General features: G+C 45.8%; 1 long non-coding RNA gene across 1 annotated transcript; it reads left to right on the forward strand.

The window, feature by feature from the left end:
- Positions 1-1,012: 1,012 nt before the first annotated feature.
- On the forward strand, positions 1,013-19,667 carry LOC132811681 (uncharacterized). Its single transcript, XR_009643362.1, has 3 exons — positions 1,013-1,166; positions 10,252-10,358; positions 19,610-19,667. It is a non-coding gene; the product is annotated as an uncharacterized LOC132811681 (long non-coding RNA).
- Positions 19,668-20,680: the final 1,013 nt, after the last annotated feature.

Below are 20,680 nucleotides of genomic sequence, written 5' to 3' on the forward strand. Positions count from 1 at the left end.
GAGGGCAAATGCAATTTTGTCCTTCTATGCTGAAGGGATTGTGCTTAAAAGCAGATGTTATGTTCCAGCTGTATTGGGTGCTGGTGAGGCTACACCTGGAGTACTCCATGTAGTTTTTATCTCCTTAGTTGAGAAAGGATGTACTGGCACGAGAGGGGTTGCAGAGGAGATTAACTAGGTTGATTCCAGAGTTGAGGGGGTTGGTTTAACAGAGACGGAGTAGATTGGGATTATATTCATTGGAATTCAGAAGAATGGAAACATATAAAATAATGAATGAAATGGATAAAATAGAAGTAGAGAGGATGTTTCCATTGGCAGGTGAATCTAGGACAAGATGGCATCACCTCAAGATTAGAGGCAGCAAATTTAGGACTGAATTGAGAAGGAACTTCTTAACCTCAATGGAATTCATTGCCCAGGGAAGTCGTTGATGTTTGTTCAGTAAACGTTTTAAAGCTAAGGTAGCTTTTTTTCAAAACAGAAATAATTAATTAAGGAATATGGTGAGAACTTGGGTAAATGGTTCTGTGTCCACGAAGTGATCAGCCATGATCTTATTGAATGGCAGAGCAAGCTCAAAGGGCAGGATGGCCTTCTCCTGTTCCTAGTTCTTATGTTATACATTCCTCCCTCACTCGTGACTTGGAGGTGCTGGTGTTGGATTAGGATGGATAAAATTAAAATTCACAGAACACCAGGTTATAGTCCAACAGGTTTATTTGGAAGCACTAGCGCTGCTGCTGCATCAGGTGGTTGTGTGTTTTTAACTTTGTCCCTCCCTCTTGTAACTTATGCAGAGCAACAAAAGCCAGGAAGCAGTGCGCATGCTCCAGCCAACAATGGTCACAGGATGATTGATGTCAGCGGCGGACCAATGGAAGTACAGGGGCGGGGCTGGAGGACCTGGCGAGTCGGTTGGCCCTCCGACCAATCAGAGTGAATGAGAGGCGGGACTTGATTATACCACGTGACCATCGCGGCTGTGCGGGCGGAGAGCTGTCGGTAAGGAAAGAAATAAACAGCAGCAAGCGGGAGGGAAATGGTGTTGGTCCGGGCTGAGAGGTTTTACAAACATTTGGTGCACATCGGAAAATACAAATTTGAAACTTACAGTCTCGTTTTTGCAGTAAACGGGAAAATACCTCATCTCGCGATTGACTCGTGTAAGTGCCGCCATCTTTATTCGGGGCAATGATTCACTGGACACGTGCAGCCGCCATCTTTGTAGGGGGCAAAGTTCAGAGGGGAGTATGTGCAGCTCTCCCTGATAGAGAGTCATGGGGCAGGATTTACACAGAGCTCATTCACACCCAGGGAAATGGATTTTTGTTTTTCTCAGGATTTGTTTCGTCATTGATGTAAATGATTTGGATGTGAATAGAGGCGGTACAGTTAGTAAGTTTGCAGGTGACACCAAAATTGTTGGTGTTGTGGTCAGTGATAAAGGTTGTCTCAGAATACAATGGGATATTGATCAGATGGGCCAATGGGCTGGGGAGTGGCAGATAGGGTTTAATTTAGATAAATGTGAGGTGCAGCATTTTAGAAAAGCAAATCCGAGCAGGACTCACACACTGAATTGTAAGGTCTTGGAGAGTCTTGCTGAACAAAGAGACCTTGGAATGCAGGTTCACAGTTCCTTGAAAGTAGAGTCACAGGTAGATAGGACAGTGAAGATGGCATTTGGTATGCATCCCTTTATTGGTCAGAGTGTTGAGTAAAGGAGTTGGACAGGACATTGGTTAGGACACTTTTGGAATATTGTGTGCAATTCTGGTCTCCCTATTATCAGAAGGAGGCACTGAAACTTGAAAGGTTTGAGAATTGATTTCAAGGATGTTGCCAGGGTTGGAGGATTTGAGTTGCAGGGAGAGGCATAATAGGCTGGGGCCATTTTCCCTGGAGTGTAATGTTGAAGAGGTTTCTCTAATCTTGACGGTCATGGATAGCGTAAATAGACAAGGTGTTTAGCCTGGGGTGGTAGAGCCCAGAACTAGAGGATATAGGTTTAGGGTGTGAGGGGGAAATTCAACAGTAGCCTAAAAATTGTAACATTTCAAAGGCATTTGAATAGGAAGGGTTCAGAGGGATGTCGGCCAAGTGCTGGCAAATGGGAATAATGAGGTTAGAATATCTGGTTGGCATAGATGGGTTGGACTGAAGAGTCTGTTTCGATGCTAGACATCTCTGACTGTGGGATCATAAAAGTGAACACTGCTCTGATTCACCTCTGAGCTCCTTGATGTCCACTTGTTCATTATCTAGCTTCCTCAGTCTGAGTGTATTTTTGCTTTGTTTAGTAATTTACTATTTTGTTCACAGACCTTTTCTGTAAATGAATTGTCCACTGCTGCCCGGCTCCTGGCCATATTACAGAGGAGGTAGTACTGGATGTCTTAAATCGTAGCAAGGTGGATAAATTCCTGGGACCTGTTAAGGTGTATCCCAGACATTTGTGGAAAGCTAGGAAAGTGATGGCAGTGCCCCTCCCTGAGATATTTATATCATCATTGGTGACAGGTGAGGTGCTGGAAGACATGTGCTATTATTTTAAAAGGTGGTAAGGAAAGGCCAGGGAACAAGAGAACAGTGAGCCTGAGGTCAGTGGCAGGCAAGTTGTTGGAAGGGATCCTGAGGGACAGGATTTATATGTATTGGGAAAGACGAGGAATGATTAGGGGTAGTTAACATGGCTTTGTGTGTGGGAAATTATTTCTCTCTCTAACTTGATTGAGTTTTTTTGAAGACCTGACAAAGATGAAGGCAGACTGTGGACGTTGTCTATATGGACACTGAATGATGTTCCACAAAGCAGACTGGTTAGCAAGGTTAGATAACATAAAATGTTGGGAGAACTAGCCATTTGGATACAAAACTGACTTGAAGGTAGGAGACAGAGGGTGGTGAAAGAGGGTTGCTTTGTGGGCTGGAGGCCTGTGACCAGCAGTGTGCTGCAGGAATGGACATTGGGTCCTTAAATAATTGACTTGGATGTGAATATGAGATATAGTCAATGGGTTTACAGAAGACACCAAAATTGGAGGTGTAGTGGACAGTGAAGAAGGTTAGTTCTGAGTGCAACAGGATCTTGATCAGATGGGCCATTGGGGCGAGGAATGGCAGACTGAGAGTTCAATTTAGACAAAAGTAAGCTGTTGGATTTTGGAAAGGCAAATCAGGGCAGGACTTAGACATTTGATGGTAAAGTCCTTGGGAATGTTGCTGAACAGAGAGACCATGGAGTGCAGGTTCATTGTTCCTTGAAAGTAGAGTCACAGATAGGCAGACTAGTGAAGGTGGGGTTTGGTATGCTTATGTTTATTGGTCAATGCATTGAGTACAGAAGCTGGGACGTCAAGTTGAGGCTGGACAGGACATTGATTAATCCATTGCAGGAATTCTGTTTTAAGTTCGAAATTCCCTGTTCTGGAAAGAATGTTGTGAATCTTGAAAGTGTTCAGACAAGATTTACAAGGACTTTGCTAGGATTGGAGGATTTGGGCTACAGGGAGAGGCTGAATAGGCCAGGGTTAATTTCCCTGGAGATTCACAGACTGAGAGGTGACTTCATGGAGATTTATAAAGTCATGAGGGGCATGGATAAGGTGAACAGCCGAGGTCTTTCTCCCCATCGCCCCCCTCTCCAGGTTAGGTGGGTTCAAAACAAGATCACATGCGCTTGCGTTGAGAGGGCAAAGATTTAAAACGGATCTAAGGGGCAAAGTTTTCAAGCTGTGTGTGGTGTGTGTGTGGAATGAGCTGCCAGATGATGTACTGGAGGCTGATACAATTACAACATTTGAAAGGCATCTGATTGGGTACATGAATAAGAAGGGTTTCAAATGCTACGGACCAATTGCTGGCAAATGGGGCTCCATTTGTTGAGGATTCCTGGTTGGCATGGACAAATTGGACCAAAGGTCTGTTTCTGTGCTGTACATCTCTATGACCCCAATAAATGAAGATAAGATGTGTTCCTCTTTTGTGGAGATCTAGCAGAAGCACAGATAATTGTCCTTGGAGCTGAGAAGGTTAAGCAGTGATTTTGACCAGTACAAATTTGTTTCTAGGATATTTTCATTTCCAGAGAGAGGGGAATTGTTAACAATGTCACAATTTTAGTAACTATTTTCAGGTAATTAGCAAATAATAAGTGAATATGTGAACATTATGTTATTCAGTAAGTTCTGAGCATCTGGAACAGTCTGAATGGCAGCTGGACACAGACTCAGCAGTTATTCAAACAGATTTGGAATTTTACATTTTAAGGGAAGATTTGGGGGGCCATGGGCAAATGGGAAGGGAATTGGGACAGATTTGCAGCATCTCCAGAGGGAGAGAGTACAGCCCCAATGGGCTGAATAGCCCCCAGCCCCTGTGCTCTGTGATACTGCCCCATTGACTGTGAATGTTGAAGCTCATCCCAAGGCAGAGAGAGAGAGGGAGGATCCCACCACTCACCTCACAATGGGCCCCGGATGATTGATGTCAGCGCAGATCAATAGGACGAGAGGGCAGTACTGGAGGACCAGGTTGTCCAAACAATCGGAGTGAATGAGGGCAGCCTCAAGGCTGGAACTAAAGAAAGGCACATATCGCAGAGATTTGAGAAACTGGAGGACACGAGATAGGGAGCGTTCTGTGGCTGGTGAGGAACTATATAAATAAGGAAGAGTTGTGAGGCTGGATGAGGTGACAGTAATCGGGAGAGTTGTGAGGATGGAGGAATTTAGAGTTAGTGAGGATTAGAGTCATAATGTTATACAGCAAGGAAACAGGCCCTGTGGTCAAACCAGTCCATGCCGACCATAATTCCAAACTGAACTAATTGTACCTGCCTCTGCTTGGTCCACATCCATCCAAATATTTCCTATTTCTGTACTTATCTGAATGTCTTTTAAATATTGTAATTGTATTCACAGCCACCACTTCCTCTGGAAGTTCATTCCACATATTTTTTTTGAAACCCTAATGTCTTTTCTCAAACCTTTCTCATCTCTTCTCAAAATGAACGCGCCCGAGTTTTGAATCCCCCTCTCCCCCGGCCATTCACATTATCTACACTCTTTCTGATTTTATGAACCTCTGATAAGGTCACCCCTCAACCTTCTGCACTCCATTGAGCCTATCCAGCCTCTCCTTATAATACAATCCCTCCATTTGTGGCAACATGCTGTTAAATCTCTTCTGAACCTGCTCCAATTTAATAATATCCTTCCTATAACAGCACAACCAGAACTGGACAGAGTATTCCAGAAGATGCCTCCCCAACGTCCTGTACATCCTCAACATAACGTCCCAACTCCTATACCAAGGTTGAAACAGTGAAGGCAAGCATGCTAAATACCTTCTTAACCATCTACATGTGACACAGACTTCAAAGTTATGAAGCCCTCGGTCTCTTTGTTCCCATATCACTACTCAGGGCCCTATTTTTATTGAGTTTAAGTCCTGCCCTCGTTTGTTTTGTCAGGATGTTATATTTTGCATTTTTTCCAATCCAAACAATATTTGAGTATAAAGGCAATAGGAGTATAATTAAGAGGGAGATCAGGAGGCAAAAAAGGGACGTGAGATAGCTTTGGTGAATGGGGTTAAGGATAATGCAAAGGGCTTTTGTAAATACATGAAGAACAAAAGGCTAACTAGGGAGAAAATAGAGACCCGCAAAGATCAGCAAGGCAGCCATTGTGTGGAGCTGCAGGCGATGGGCGAGATAGGAAACCAGTATTTTGCACCAGTGTTTATTGTGAATAAGTACATGGGAGATATAGAATGTGGGGAAATAAATGGTGACATCCTGAAAAATGTCCATATTACAGAGGAGGAGGTGCTGGATGAGTGGTGAAGGAGCTGGTGCACGGGAAAAGGAAACACATTTTTGGATCATTGTGATCTCCTCTGGAGTAGAGTTGACCTGCATAAGAAGGATGGATTGTACCTGAATTGGAAGGTGTCTAATATCCAGGCAGGGAGATTTGTTAGTGATACTCGGGAGGCATTAAACCAGTGAGGGAGTGGGTGTAAACACAAGAAGATAGTGAGAAAAGAGGTATGTCTGAGGCTGGTGCAGGTAAGGGCAAGGCACAGAATGAGGTCCGACTGAGCATTTGCGCTGCATTTACTTCAATGCAAGAGGCCTGACAGGGAAGGCAGATGAGCTCAGGGTATGGTTTTGAACATGGGACTGGGATATTATCGCAATTACAGAGGCATCACTCAGGGATGGATAGGACTGGCAGCTTAATGTTCCAGGGTATAGATGCTATAGGAAGAATAGAAAGCGGGACGAGAGGAGGGGGAGTGGCATTTTTGATTCGGGATAGCATTATGTTTTTGCTTACAGAGGATATTCCTGGGAGCAAGCTCAGTGAAGTTCTTTAGGTGGAACTGGGAAATAAGAAAGGGATGATCACCTTATTGGGGTATTCTGCATGGGTTTCGTCTGGGTCCTCTGGTTTCTTCCCACAGTCCAAAGATGTGCAGGTTTGGTGGATTATCCAGGCTGAATTGCCCACAGTGTTCAGGGATGTGCAGGTTGGGTGGATTGTCCAGGCTGAATTGCCCATAATGTTCAGGGATGTGTAGGTTGGGTGGCCCTGGGAAATGCAATGTTACAGAGGGAGGTTAGGAGGCTCTCATGGTCAGTATCAATGTGATGGGCTGAATGACCTACTTTCACACTGTTGGGATTCTCTGGTAATTCTACTAGTTTTAAAATAGTTACAGAAAATAATAGACCAGATCTACAAGATAAGGCTCTGAATTGGACAAAGGCCAATTTTGATGGCACAAGGCAAGAACTTTCATCTTGGCCCCTCCAGCCTGCTCTGCCATTCAATAAGATCAGGGCTGATCTTTTCATGGCCTCAGCTCCACATTCCTGCTCTCCCACCATAACCCTTAATTCCTTTCCTGTTCACAAATCTACATTTTGCTTTAAAGGCATTCAAGTTGATAACGTCAAATGCTGCACTCGGCAGGGAATTCCACAGATTCACAACCCTTTAGCTGAAGCAGTTCCTCCTGAACTCAGTCCTAAATCTGCTCCCCCTTATTTTGAGGTAATGCTCTGTAGTCTGACCCGCCCCCAGTGGAAATAGCCTCCCTGCTCCTGTCTTATCTACTCCCTTCATAATTTTACATTTTTGTATCCAACCTCCCATTCTTCTAAATGACAATGAGTATAGAACCAGTTTTCTCAATCTCTCCACATACACCAACCCTCTCAACTCCCAACTCAAACTAATGACCCTCCTCTGTACTCCCTCCAGTGCCAGTACATCCTTGCTAATGTAAGGGGACCAAACCTGTACACAGTACTCCAGGTGTGGCCTCCCCAGCACCCTGTACAGCTGCAGCATAACCATCCCTCTAGCAATGAAGGACAATATTCCCTTCACTGCCTTAATGACCTGCTGTACCTGCAAACCAGCTTCCTGTGATTCATACACAAGGACACCCAGCTCCCTCTGCACAGCAGCCTGCTGCATGTTTTCACCATTTCATCATCCAGTTTGTTGTTAGTCCTTCCAAAATGGATGACCTCAACATTGAACTCCATCTGCCAGACCCTTACCCACTCACGTAACCTCTCTGTATCCTTGTGCAGACTTAGTGGTCTCTGCAGACATTGCTTTACTCATCTTTGTATCAAATGTGAACTCTGATGCCGTACACTTGGTCCTCAACTCCAAAACATCTGTGTAAATTGCAAACAGTTGTAGTGCCAACACTAATTCAAACACCCGTTTATCCCCATTCTGTATTATGTTGGTTAGCCGATCCTGTATCAATGATAATTACCCATAATGTTGTGCATCTTTACCTTATACAGCAGCCTTTTCTGTGGCAACTTATCGAATACCTTCTGGAAATCCAGGTACACCACCTCCACCGAATCTGCCTTGTCCAACGCACTCGTTGTATCCTCAAATAATTCCAGTAAATGTGTTAGACATGACCTGCCTTTCATGAATCCATGCTATGTCGGCTAAATGAGACAATTTCAACCCAGATATCTCACCACTACTTCCTTGAGAGATTCAAGCATTTTCTCCACTACAGAAGTTAAGCTAACGGGTCCTTTTTGAAAAATAGTGGCACCACATTTGCAGCTTCCACTCTGTCAAAACCATCCCAGAATCCAACAAATTTTAGTGAATTATCACGAGTTTATTTGTTAATCTTTCTTCCCCCCCCCCCCCCCCGCCCCAGCCTCCATCTCCTTTAGTCCCTCGAATGCAATCCATCAGGGCCAGGAGACCCAGCTACCTTGAGGCTGTTATCTTTCCCAACATTGCCTCTTTACTGGGAATGATTGTTTCTCTGTCCTCATCTGCTATTGCCTCCACAGGCCTGCCAGAATGAGAGTATATAGACAGTATGTTCCTGTTAAGGCCAAGGCTGGTAGATGTAGAGAATGCTGCCTGTCGAAAGAAATTGAGGCCCTGGTCAAGAAAATGAAGGAGGCATATGGGAGGTACAGAGAGCTGGGTTTGTGAGAATCCCGAGAGGAGTATAGGGGCAGGAGGAGTATACTCGAGGTAAACCAGGAGGGCAAAAAGGGGGCACAAGATAGCTTTAGGAAATGGGTTTAAGGCGAATCCAAAGTGATTGTACAAATACACTAAGGACTAACGAGAACAGGTACCCACAAACATCAAGGCTGTCTGTGGAACCGCAGGAGGTGAGAGAGGTTCTGTATGAGCGGAAAGGTTTAACAAACACAACGTGCACATCGGAAAACACACATTTGAACGTCCCAGTCTCGTGTTTTCAGTAAACGGGGAATTGCCTCAGTGTGGCTGCGGGCATTGTTGAGCGTCACCATCTTTATTTGGGGCAAGAATTCACTGGACATGTGTGGAGCCACCAGCTTTGTAGGGGGCAAGGTACAGCCAGGCGCATGTGCAGCCTTTCTCTGGTACAGAGTCGTTGGGCAGGATTTACACAGAGCACATTCTAACTCAGAGAAATGGATGTTTATTTCTAGATTTGTTTCATCATTCATTTAAATGATTTGGTATCGTAAATGAGTTGGCAGGTCATACAAAATTGGAGGTAATGTGGATAATGAAGAAGGTTACGTCAGATTACAATGAGATATTGATGAGACGGGGTATAATTTAGATAAATGTGAGGTGCTGCATTTTGGAAAAGTAAAACAAGGCAGGACTTATACACTGAGTGGCAAGGCCCTGGAGACGTTTACAGAAAAAAGAAACCTTGGTCTGCAGGATCATAGTCCTTGCAAGTCAAGTTGCAGGTAGATAGGATGATGAAGAAGGTGTTTAATATATATTCCTTTATTGGTTAGAGCATTGAGTATAGGATGTGGGAGGTCATGTCCTGTACAGCAACATTTGTTAAGCCACTTTTGGAATATTGTGTGCAATTCTGGCCTGCCTCCTATCAGAAGGGTGCTGTGAAACTTGAAATGTTCCAAAAAAGACTTCCAAGGATGTTGTTAGGGTTTGAGATTGAGCTACACGTTGAGGCATAAAAGGCTGGGGCTGTTTTCCCTGGAGTGCCATAAATTGAGCGGTGATGTTATGGAGATTTATACTATTATGAGGGGCATGAATGGAGTAAATGAACAAGGTGTTTTCCCTGGAGTGGTGGTGTCCAGAAGTAGAGGGCATTGCTTTAGGGTGAACGGATAAAATTTCAAAGGGACCTAAAGGACAACTCTTTCATGCAGTGGGTGGAATGAGCTGCCAGAGGAAGTGGTGGAGGCTAGTACAATTAAAACTTGTTAAAGGCATCTAAGTAGACACATGATATGATTAGGAAGCGTTTACAGGGATATGGGCCAAGTGCTGGCAAATGGGAATAGATTAGGTTCGGATACCTGTTGGCTTGGATGAGTTATACCGAAGGGTCTGTGTCAGTGCAATACATCTCTATGACTGTGGGATCATAACAGCTTATTCTGCTCTACTTCATCTCTGGGCTCCCTCATGACCACTTTGTCAATATCTAACTTCCTCAGTCTCGAACAATGGGTGTGTTTTACTATTACTTTTACAGACATTTTTGTAAATTAATTTTTCACTGCCGCCCAGCCCCTGACCATGTGCTGCTGCTTAATTTTTTTCTGGAAAATCTTTGACAGTCAAGAATTCTTATTTCCAAATAAGCAAGTGTATTTTCCTTCCATTTCTGCCTATAAATTCTGCATCATCTTCGTTCCCTGTAATCCGTTTTCCACTCCCTGAAACATCATGTGTATTTCTCCTTCCACAGATACCCGTGATTAATGCCAAAGCCCTGTTTCCTGGGGAGAGGGTGATGTTTGACTTTCTTGTACAGCTGCAGTTTGTGTGGTGAAGGTGCTCCCACAATGTGGTTGGGTAAGAGACATTACAGATTATTCATTACAGCAACAGTGATGATGTGAAGATAATGTCCAAATCAAGAACAGTTTGTAGTTTCATTATCCTGCTTATAATTTCACAAAAATATTATTGGGAACTTCAGACATCAGGCCAGAGAAGGATGATATTAGGTCAAGTGACAAAAAAGCATTGCCAAATAAACAGGTTTTGAGGAATGTCTTAAAGGAGGAAAGCAGACCTGTGAGGTTTTGGCTGTGAATTTCAGACCTTGTTGCTTTGGTAACTATAAAAGCAGCCACACAGGTGAGGTAATGAATTAACAGATCATTGGGAGTCTCGAACAGAATGGGTTGTCGAGTTCTCAAAGGGTGTGTGATGCGGCGAGCTAGGGATGGTCACACCCAGGAATTATATCAAGGGTGAGAATTTTAAATTGAGGGATGTGGGCCGGATACTGGCAGGTGAGACGAGATTGGGTTGGGATATCTGGTCGGCATGGACGGGTTGGGATTGAAGGGTCTGTTTCCATGCTGTACATCTCCGAAGCTCTGTTGTTGATCATGAATAGGAGCTTTTTGATGGAACAACATGTTTTGGTACAAGGGAGTACTTAGGCAGCAGAGATTTAGTTTTCTTGAGATTACAGGGAGGTTGAATGTGGGAAGCTGGCCAGGAGTGTGTTTGGATAATGAAGTCTGGAGATACACTCTCATCCACCTTGTGTTATGAGCTGATGCAAGGTTAGAACCAGCTAGAAATAGTGGTCTTGGAGTGGGACTGGGCTGTCCCCCTCACCTCACCTCTGGGATTCAGCTGGTTGTCAGGTTGTGAATCAGGGCAGTACCACAATCGGGAGCTGAGTGGCCCTGGTGGAGACTAAAATGAGTGTCGCTGAGCTGGCTGTTGCTGAGCAGCTGCTGCTTGGTAGCCCTGTTGATGACATTTTCCATCACTTTACTGCTGATCGAGTGTGGACTGACGGAGGGAAATTGCCTGGGTTGGATTGCCCTGTGTTTTTGTGTTGAACGTCCATGGGCAATGTTTCACATTGTCAGTAGATGCCAGCGCTGGAGCGGTACTTGGCTTGGTGGGTGGCAAGTTCTGGAGCACAAGCCATCAGTATTGTTGCCGACAGTGCCGATAGTCTTTGCACTACTTAACCATTTCTTGATGTTATTCAAACTGAATAGAACTGGCTTAAAACTCACATCTGTGATGTTGGAAACCACTGGAGAAGGCTGAGATGGATCATCCCACTTTGCACTTTTGGCTGCAGATTGCTGCAAATGCTGTTATCTTATCTGGTACATGGATGTGTGAGGCTCCTCCATCAGTAAGGGTGGGGATATCTGTGATGCTTCCTCCAGTGAGTTGTTTTATTGTCCATCACTGCTCACAACTGGGTGTGGCAGAACTGCAGAGCTCTGATCTGACCCATTTGTTGTGGGATCGTTTAGCTCTGTTGCTTGCTGCTGATGCTGTTTGAAATGCAGATGGTCCTGTTTGGTAGCTTCACCAGGTTGGCACTTCATTTTTAGGTATGCCTGGTGTTGCTCTTGGCATGCCCTCCTTTTACTGTCCATTGTCATGGGCGATAGTCAGACTTACAAACCCATGAGATTACAGATTGTGCTGTAGTACTGTTCTGCTGCTGTTGATGTATCTCCGAGATATCCAGTTTGAGATCCTACATCTCTTCAAAGTCTGTCTCATTTAGAACGGTGATCGTGTCACTCAACGCGATGGAGGTTTTTCTCAACTTTAAGCCAAAACTTGTGACTCCAAAAGGAATGTGTGATGGTCAATCTTACCGATACTGTCATGGACAGATGTATCTGCTCCTGGTCGGTTCATAACAATGAGATCAAGTATGTTTTTCCCTCTTGTTGGTTCCCTTACCACCCACTGCAGACTCAGTTGAGCAGCGATATCCTTTAGGACCTGACCAGCTCAGTCAGTAATTCTGCTGCAGAGCTAGTCTCGATTGTGGATATTGAAATCCTGTCCCCCGAGTCCGTTTGACACCATTTTACTTCCTCAGTGCTTCCTCCAAATGTTGTTCAACATGAAGGAGAAGTGATTCATCAGCCAAGGGAGGACGGAGCGTGGTAATCAGCAGGAGCCATGAGACTTCCTGGTGTCCGGAGTCAATGCTGAGTACTCAGAGGGCAAATCCTCCCTGTCTGTGCCACCACCTCTGCCTGGTCTGTCCTGCTGGTGGGACAGGACATATCCAGAGATTTCAGGAGAAAATGAAGACTGCAGATACTGGAGATCAGAGTCGAGAGTGTGGTGCTGGAAAAGCACAGCAGGTCAGGCTGATGAAGGGCTTAGGCTCGAAATGTCGATTCTCCTGCTCCTCGGATGCTGCCTGACCTGTTGTGCTTTTCCATCACCACACTCTCAATATCTAGGGATGGTGATGGTGGTGTCTGGTCATCCTCTGTAAGAGGGCTCCTGAAGAAGGGCTCATGCCTGAAACGTTGATTTTCCTGTTCCTCGGATGCTGCCTGACCTGCTGCGCTTTTCCAGGAACACATTTTCAGCATTGTCTGTAAGGGTTGATTTCATGAGTATGAGTATGTCAGTCAGTTCCTTGATTGGTCTGTGAGACAGCTCTGCACATTTTGACACCAAACTCCAGATGTTAGTCTGGAGGACGTTGCACCATCGAGAGGGCTGATTCTGTGGTTGTATTTTCTGGTGCCCTGTCAGATGCTGAGTGGTCCATCCAGTTTCATTCCTTTGTTGAGACTTTGCAGTGATTAATACAGTGAGTAGCTGGCTGGGCCACTGTCGGGTTGGCAGGATTTTTTTCGCCATTGACAATGGTTCCATGGAGATCAGGAGATTCCTAATTCCACTTATTTTTTTTCTTGAATTCAGATTCCACCGTCTGCCAAGTTGGGATTCGAACTAGGACTTCAGTCGTTTATTTTAATATTTTGGATAAAAGTTAAATACATTAGGTTTGTTCACTCACTTTAAATATCACTAACCCAGGTTTTGTTTCTTTGTGAAACACTGTCCATCATCCTGTCTCCTCCATCCTTCTCTCCAACAACAAGAGCAAGGAGCACATGGAGTTTCTCTGTCACTAAGACTGAGATAATCCGATTTGTAGCTTCCCTCCCTCCCACTAGCCCGCCGAGCCAAACTGCCTCACGAAGTGTTCCCGGTTTTTGTCCAAATTTTCGCCAATCTCCTGTCAAGCCATATCAGAGCTCATCTTGACCCTTTCCCCTAATCTCACTGAACCATAGAGTTTCCACCTCTCTTTTCTCTCCCTCCTCATCAGTCTCCGTCACCGATTCACAGATATTGTTCCTTGTTCTGTCTTTTCTGGTTATGTCCTTCTCTCTCGTTCTGTGAAAAACTTATATTTGACCTCATGGTTGTTGGAAAATCCTGCTCCATCTCCACTCTCCCTTTCCTTTCTGAATTCCTTGCATTTGCTGTCCCTCATGGATCTATCCTTGAGGTGACATAGTGCATTTGCACAATGTTAGGTTTCACATGTACACTGACAATGCCCAGCTCTCCCTCCCCATCATCCCTCTCCATTACTCCACTGTTACTCAGTTATCAAACTGCTAACCACATTCCCACTACTCGATTAGGTGCAGTTTCCTCCAATGAAACATTGTCATGGTTAAACCCGTTGCCTGACAAATTCCTTTCCCTTACTGCTGAGCCCCTCCCTCTCACTGGGAACGATGCAGCAGAACTACACTCTTCACAATATTACAGTTGTTTCTGACGTGAAACTGACCTTCTGATCAGACATCTACACAATCCCAAACACCAGGAATTCTAATTTCTTATACGTCGTTTGTATCCTCCTCACTCCATCTCCATTGCTACTGAAACCCCTTACCCGTGTCTGTGTTGCCTTAAACGTGATGAATCCGAAACAGAACCCTTGATTATGTGACTGACTCAGAATCTGGTTTCAGACTCCCCTCTCAGTATTTACCCTCAGACACATCAGTATTTATTCTGTCAAACCCCTTAAGGATCTGGTGGTGGGGTCTGATTGTAGCTGGTGGGAATGGCAGGGGATGATGTGTTGTATCTGGGTGGAAATGGCAAAGGCTGATGTGTTGTATCTGGGTGGAAGGTAAGGACTTGGGGGTGGAGGGGGTGTTCTATCCTTGTTGCAGTTGAAGGTGTGGGTTTCAAAGGCAGAGGTGCAGGAAGTGGAGGAGATCTAGTGGATGGTATTGACCACATGGGAGGGGAAATTGCAGTCCTTGTAATATGGGGCCATTTGGTATGTTGTGGCCTCACTGGAACACTGCAGTAAGCATGAGACAGAGATGGTGGCCAGGGAACAGGCTCGTGTGTGAAAGTGACAGGCAGCTGGAAGCTCGGGGTCTGTTTTTGCAGCAGAACGTAGATCATCAGCTGCCATTTCCGCCACCTCCACTGAGATGCTGCCAGACACTGGTTCCTGTCCCCTCCATTAACAGCTATGCACCCTCACAGCCAGATCGTAATCCACTCCTTTATCTTTCCAAATGTTCCTGTCTCTCTCTGGGTCCTGTCCCTGTCTATTATTTACTCTTTAACCCCTATCTCCTGCAGTACAAAGATCTGCAGGTTAGTTGAATTGGCCAAGCTAAATTTCCCATAATGCTCAGGGATGTGTAGGTGAGGTGCATTAGTCAGGAGAAATATACAGTCATAGGGTAGGGGAATGAGTCTGGGTGGGATACCATTCGGAGGGACGCTGTGGACTTTTGGGGCCGAATGGCCTGTTTCCACACTGTCAGGATTCTAATTTTCCCAGCTCCCATCGGTTCTGAGGAAGGGCCACTGGACAGATTCCTGTTCCCAGATGCTGCCAGACCTGCTGAGCTTTCCCAGCACCTCCTGCTTGTTGTTCCTGATTGACACCATCCATCCACCTTCCGGGTTTGATTCAGGCAGGGGGAGGATCCCACCACTGACCTCACAATGGGGTCCAGCTGATTGGTGGAAGCTTCGGACCAATAGGAAAAGGTGGTGGGACTGGTGGACCAAGTGGAACCAGCTGGCCATCCAAATAATGGGAGTGAATGAGGGGCGTGGCCAGTGGGATGACACGTCACCAATAACACCGCCTGTGCAGTGTCACGTGACTGTCGTTGGTGAATGTGGGAGAGGCAAACAGGGAAGGGGAGAATGCCTTGGAGATGGAGATAATGAGTCACTTTAGACTGGGAAGTTTTAATTACACTCTGTGCGGGTCGTTAATCTGAATTAGAAACTCTTTCCCGCGTTTGCAGCAGATGGGAAAATGGCTGCGGCCCTCAGGCAGTGAAAGGTCCTGGGATATGGCCGCCATCTTTATTGGGGGCAAGGTACAGTGAGGGGCATTGACATGTCCTCTTCCTATGATGGGGCGGGTGTGTACGATTTGAAGAGAGGCATTTACACACCAAGCACATACCAATAGAAAAATATGTCTTGTATTCTTCCTGCACTGACTGTGAGTTTTGTTTTGTGAATTCATTTCATAGGATATTAAATCAGAATAATTGAGGCTGGGATCTCAAAAGTAAGCTTTTACAGTCAATGGAGTCATCAGGATCTGAATATCATTGGCATTTAACTGTGGAAGGAGAAAGGTTTTTCTGTTCTTATTGTGGGAAAATATCTCCAATATCTTTGTTAACCAGAAAGATGTACAAATTTGTGTTTGGATCACCCTTTGGGTGTGTGCTCTGTTCTGGGCCCTGCAACTGAGGAAGGAGCTATTGGCCTGAGATGGAGCACAGATTTATCCAAATTACACCTTGTCTCTTTGTAAGAACTCTCAGATTTAGACCCAATCACCCACTTCATGATGTGAACCTGTAAACTTGATATTTTCAATTACCTGCAAACTTCCCATTAAAACTCCTTTTAGACTCAAATTCCAGTACCTTTTCAGGTGGGATGTTCCAGCTTCTGACAACTGTCTGTTCATTCAGAAACTGCTGAGGTCCATGTTGACTCTGGGGTTACAAAGGGCTGAACTGAAAGATGAGATGCTGTCCCTGAGCTCCCATTGAGATACACTGGAACAGTACAGGAGGCTGAGGGCAGTGTAGGTGTGAGCAGACAATGAAAATGACAGGGCTGCACTGTGAGGGCTGCTTGGCTCAATGAGAGTGTTCTGGAGTTGGGTGTAAACAGAGTGAGGGGAGATGGGGAGAAGGTGACGCTGAAACTCCGTTTTAGTTCAGGCCGTTCAGAAATTCCCATGGTCCCAATGGGAACAGCCAGTTTTTAAGTGATACCTGCGGGGTATTTGTTAACAGTTTTTAATGTATTTTTCCTGAGGGCAGTTGAGAGTTAACCACATTGCTGTGGGTCTGGAGTCACATGTAGGCCAGACCAGGTGAGGATGACAGTTTCCTTCCCGACAGGACATGAGTGAACCAGTTGGGTTTTCTAACAATTGACAATAGTTTCATGGTCATCATTCGCCTTTTCACTCTAGATTGTATTGGATTCCGATGCTGCCATCAGCCATGTTGGGATTCTATCCCTAATCCTCGGAACACTGTACATTTCAATCATCTGGCAGGAATACCATTAAGCCATTGCCTTCCTTTTTTAGCAATATTTAAAAGCAAGTTCCATCATTCTACGTGTACAATGTGAGATAAAATACTGCGGTGTCCATGTGTCGGCCTCTCCAAAAGGTCAATCAACAGAAATTTGTTTGGGGGTGAAATATGTCACTTTTTTGTGGAGGGGGGAGGTGGTTTATTAAACAAAAACGAATCCAAATAAAAATCTTATGCCACGGACATGTAATTTCTGAAGCCGGAGGGGGATTACAGAGACAGGGAGAGTTGTGGGGCTGGAGGGGGATTACAGAGACAGGGAGGGTAGTGAAGCCGGAGGGGGATTACAGAGACAGGGAGGGTAGTGAAGCCGGAGGGGGATTATAGAGACAGGGAGGGTTGTGGGGCCGGAGGGGGATTACAGAGACAGGGAGGGTGGTGAAGCCGGAGGGGGATTACAGAGACCGGGAGGGTGGTGAAGCCGGAGGGGGATTACAGAGACAGGGAGGGTGGTGAAGCCGGAGGGGGATTACAGAGACCGGGAGGGTGGTGAAGCCGGAGGGGGATTACAGAGACCGGGAGGGTGGTGAAGCCGGAGGGGGATTACAGAGACCGGGAGGGTGGTGAAGCCGGAGGGGGATTACAGAGACCGGGAGGGTGGTGAAGCCGGAGGGGGATTACAGAGACAGGGAGGGTGGTGAAGCCGGAGGGGGATTACAGAGACGGGAGGGTGGTGAAGCCGGAGGGGGATTACAGAGACAGGGAGGGTGGTGAAGCCGGAGGGGGATTACAGAGACAGGGAGGGTGGTGAAGCCGGAGGGGGATTACAGAGACAGGGAGGGTTGTGGGGCTAGAGGGGGACTGTTGTCCAAACATCACTGTGGTGTACATGGACTGCAGCATTTCAGGGAGGCGGTTAACCACCACTTTCTCCAAGACAAGTAAAGGGGGCCAATAAATACTGGTCTGGGCAGCAAAGGCACCCTCCAGTGAATAAAACCAAGCAGTGACCTCTCTGAGCTGACTTGCTGTGAAGTTAAAAACCTCTCTGGAAATGGAGTGGGCAGAGAAGAGAAACAGTGACATTTCACAGCTGCCCTCAGAGAGACCTCCCCCTTGGAAGTACTCAGAGCCAGGGATCAGCTCAGTGAGTTTCAGTCTCTTCAAACATCAATCTTAGTTGGTTTTATTTTATTAAATCTACAATCATGAGTCAGGTGAGGATTTCTTTTTAATGTCTTACGGTCTCTTGATTGAAAGTTTAAGATATAAAACGTAAGCAATAAGTTATTCTCAGGCAGTATTTTTCGAGCAGTAAGACTGTGCCTTTGTCTTGGTCTGTAGGTTGTTAAGGCGGAGAGGTGGCCTGTTGTAGAGTGGCCTACTGTTCCTGTCGGGTGCGGAAGATTAGGGAGAGTTTCAATGAACCTGATGATTTGTCTGCAAGAAGTGTGATTGCAAATCCTATTGGATCACATGGATTGGTGGAGGAGTGATTAAAGGCAGTGAGGAATTGACAGGAGCCGGGGAGTGTGATAGGCGGCAGTCTCAGGATACTGCAGATACAGTCAGGTAGGTGGGTTACCTCCAGAAAAGCCAAGAGAGGTAGGTAGGTACTGCAGGAGTCTCCTGTGGCCATCCCCATCTCAGACAAGTGTACTGTTTTGGAAAATGTAGGTGGTAATAGACTTTCAGGGGAAAGTAGCACTGACAACCAAGTTACTGGGACTGAGACTGGCTTCTAACATAATGTGAGGTGTATCCAGTTCCACACGATCGATGGTGATAGGGGACTCTCTAGTCAGGGGCACAGTCTGCCGTTTCTGCAGGTGACAGTGAGAGATCAGAATGGGGTGGTGCTGCCCTGGTGCCAGTGTCAAGGATATCTCTCAGAGGGAGCAGAACATTCTCAAAGGGGAAAATAACCAGTGGGAGGACATTGTACATTGGTACCAATGACATAGGAAGGGGAAAGCATGGGGTCCTGAGGAGCAGGGAGATTTGCTAGTGCCACTCGGGAGGCATTAAACCAGTGAGGGAGTCGGGGTAATCCTAAAGAGATAGAGAGAAAAGAGGTGAGTCTGAGGCTGGTACTGATCACCACATCAGACTGTCAAGGCAGGCAAAAGCAAGCTACAGAATGAGGTGGGACGGACCAGTTACACTGCATTTATTTCAGTGCAAGAGACCTGACAGGTCAGGCAGGTGGGCTCAGGGTATGGTTTTGAACATGTGACTGGGATATTACAGCAATTACAGAGGCAGCACTCCGGGATGGATAGGACTAGCAGCTTAATGTTCCAGGGTATAGATGCTATAGCAAGGGGACAACAGAGCAGGGGGAGAGGTGTTTTTGATTAGGGATAACATTATGGCTGGGCTTCGGGAGGATATTCCGGGGAGTACATCCAGGCAAGTTATTTGGGTGGTACTGAGAAATAAGAAAGGGGTGACCATCTTACTGGGATTGTATTATAGACTCTCTCCCAATAGTCAGCGGGGAATTGAGACACAATTTTACCAGCAGACCTCAGTTATCTGTAAAAATATAGTTGCAATGATAAGTGGTTTTAACTTTACCAACATGGCCTCAGAGTGCTGTAGTGTTAAGGGCTTGGATGGAAATGTATTTGTTCAGTGTGTACGAGAACATTTCTGATTGAGTTTGTAGGATGTACCTACTAGAGAAGGAACAAAACCTGACCTGTTTCCTTTATTCATTCACAGGATGAGGCTGTCACTGGCTCGGCCAGCATTTATTGCTGCGTTTACCCAGAGGGCAGTTCAGAATCAACCACGTTGCTATAGGTCTGGAGTCCCATGCAGACCAGACCAGGTGAGGATGGCATTTTCCTTCCCTAAAGGTCATGAGTGAACCACATGGGTTTTTTCAACAATTGACAATGGATTCCTTGTCGTCACTAGATTATTTTTTCCAGATATTTATTGAATTCACTTTCCAAAATCTGCCGTGATGGGATTCAAACCCAGGTCCCCAGAACGTTATCTGGGTCTCTGGATTAACTGTCTAGCAATAATTTCACTCCATCATCACTGCCTCTTAGGAAATGAGGCAGGGAGAGTGATTGAGGTATCAGTGGGGCAGCACATCAGCACCAAAGATCCCACAGTATTGTGGCTCAGTGGTTAGTGCTGCTTCCTCAGCAACAGAGACCTGGGTTTGATACCAGCCTCAGGCAACTGTCTGTGTTGGAGTTGGCACATTCTCCCCAGTGTTTGTGAGGGTTTCCTTTGGATATTCAAATTTACTCCTACAGTCCAAAGATGTGTAGGTTAGTTGGATGAACCATGTTAAATTTCCCATAGTGTCCAGATGCAGTATATGAGGTTTTGGGATGTGCAGGCAAATCTCTGCCTGATGTGAAAAGATCGTTTTGAGGTCTTGGTCAGAGCTCAGTGAGGTGTGGCTGAACGTTTTACATTTCCCGTGGCGGTAAGGGAAGGTCAAAGGTGTGGAGCATGTGTTGGTGGGAGGGTGTGGGCCTAACAAGGGAGGTGCAGAGGGAATGGTCTCTGTGGAACGCAGATAGCGGTGGGAGGGAAATATGTCTATGGTGGGGTCTGACTTTAGGTAGCAGAAATAAGAGGTTAATGCGCTGTATCTGGAGATTAGTGGGGTGGAAGATGAAGACCGCAGGGCTGTATTCTTTATTGTGGCTGGAGGGGTGGGGTAAAGGCGGAGGTGCGAGAAGTGGAGGGTATGTGTTGGAGGGCATTGTTGATCAAGTCGGAGGAAAGTTATGGTCCTTGAAGTAGGCCTTTCTGGGATGTCCTGGA

The sequence above is a fragment of the Hemiscyllium ocellatum genome, unplaced genomic scaffold, assembly GCF_020745735.1.
Source record: "Hemiscyllium ocellatum isolate sHemOce1 unplaced genomic scaffold, sHemOce1.pat.X.cur. scaffold_2304_pat_ctg1, whole genome shotgun sequence".
NCBI classification, from domain to species: domain Eukaryota; kingdom Metazoa; phylum Chordata; class Chondrichthyes; order Orectolobiformes; family Hemiscylliidae; genus Hemiscyllium; species Hemiscyllium ocellatum.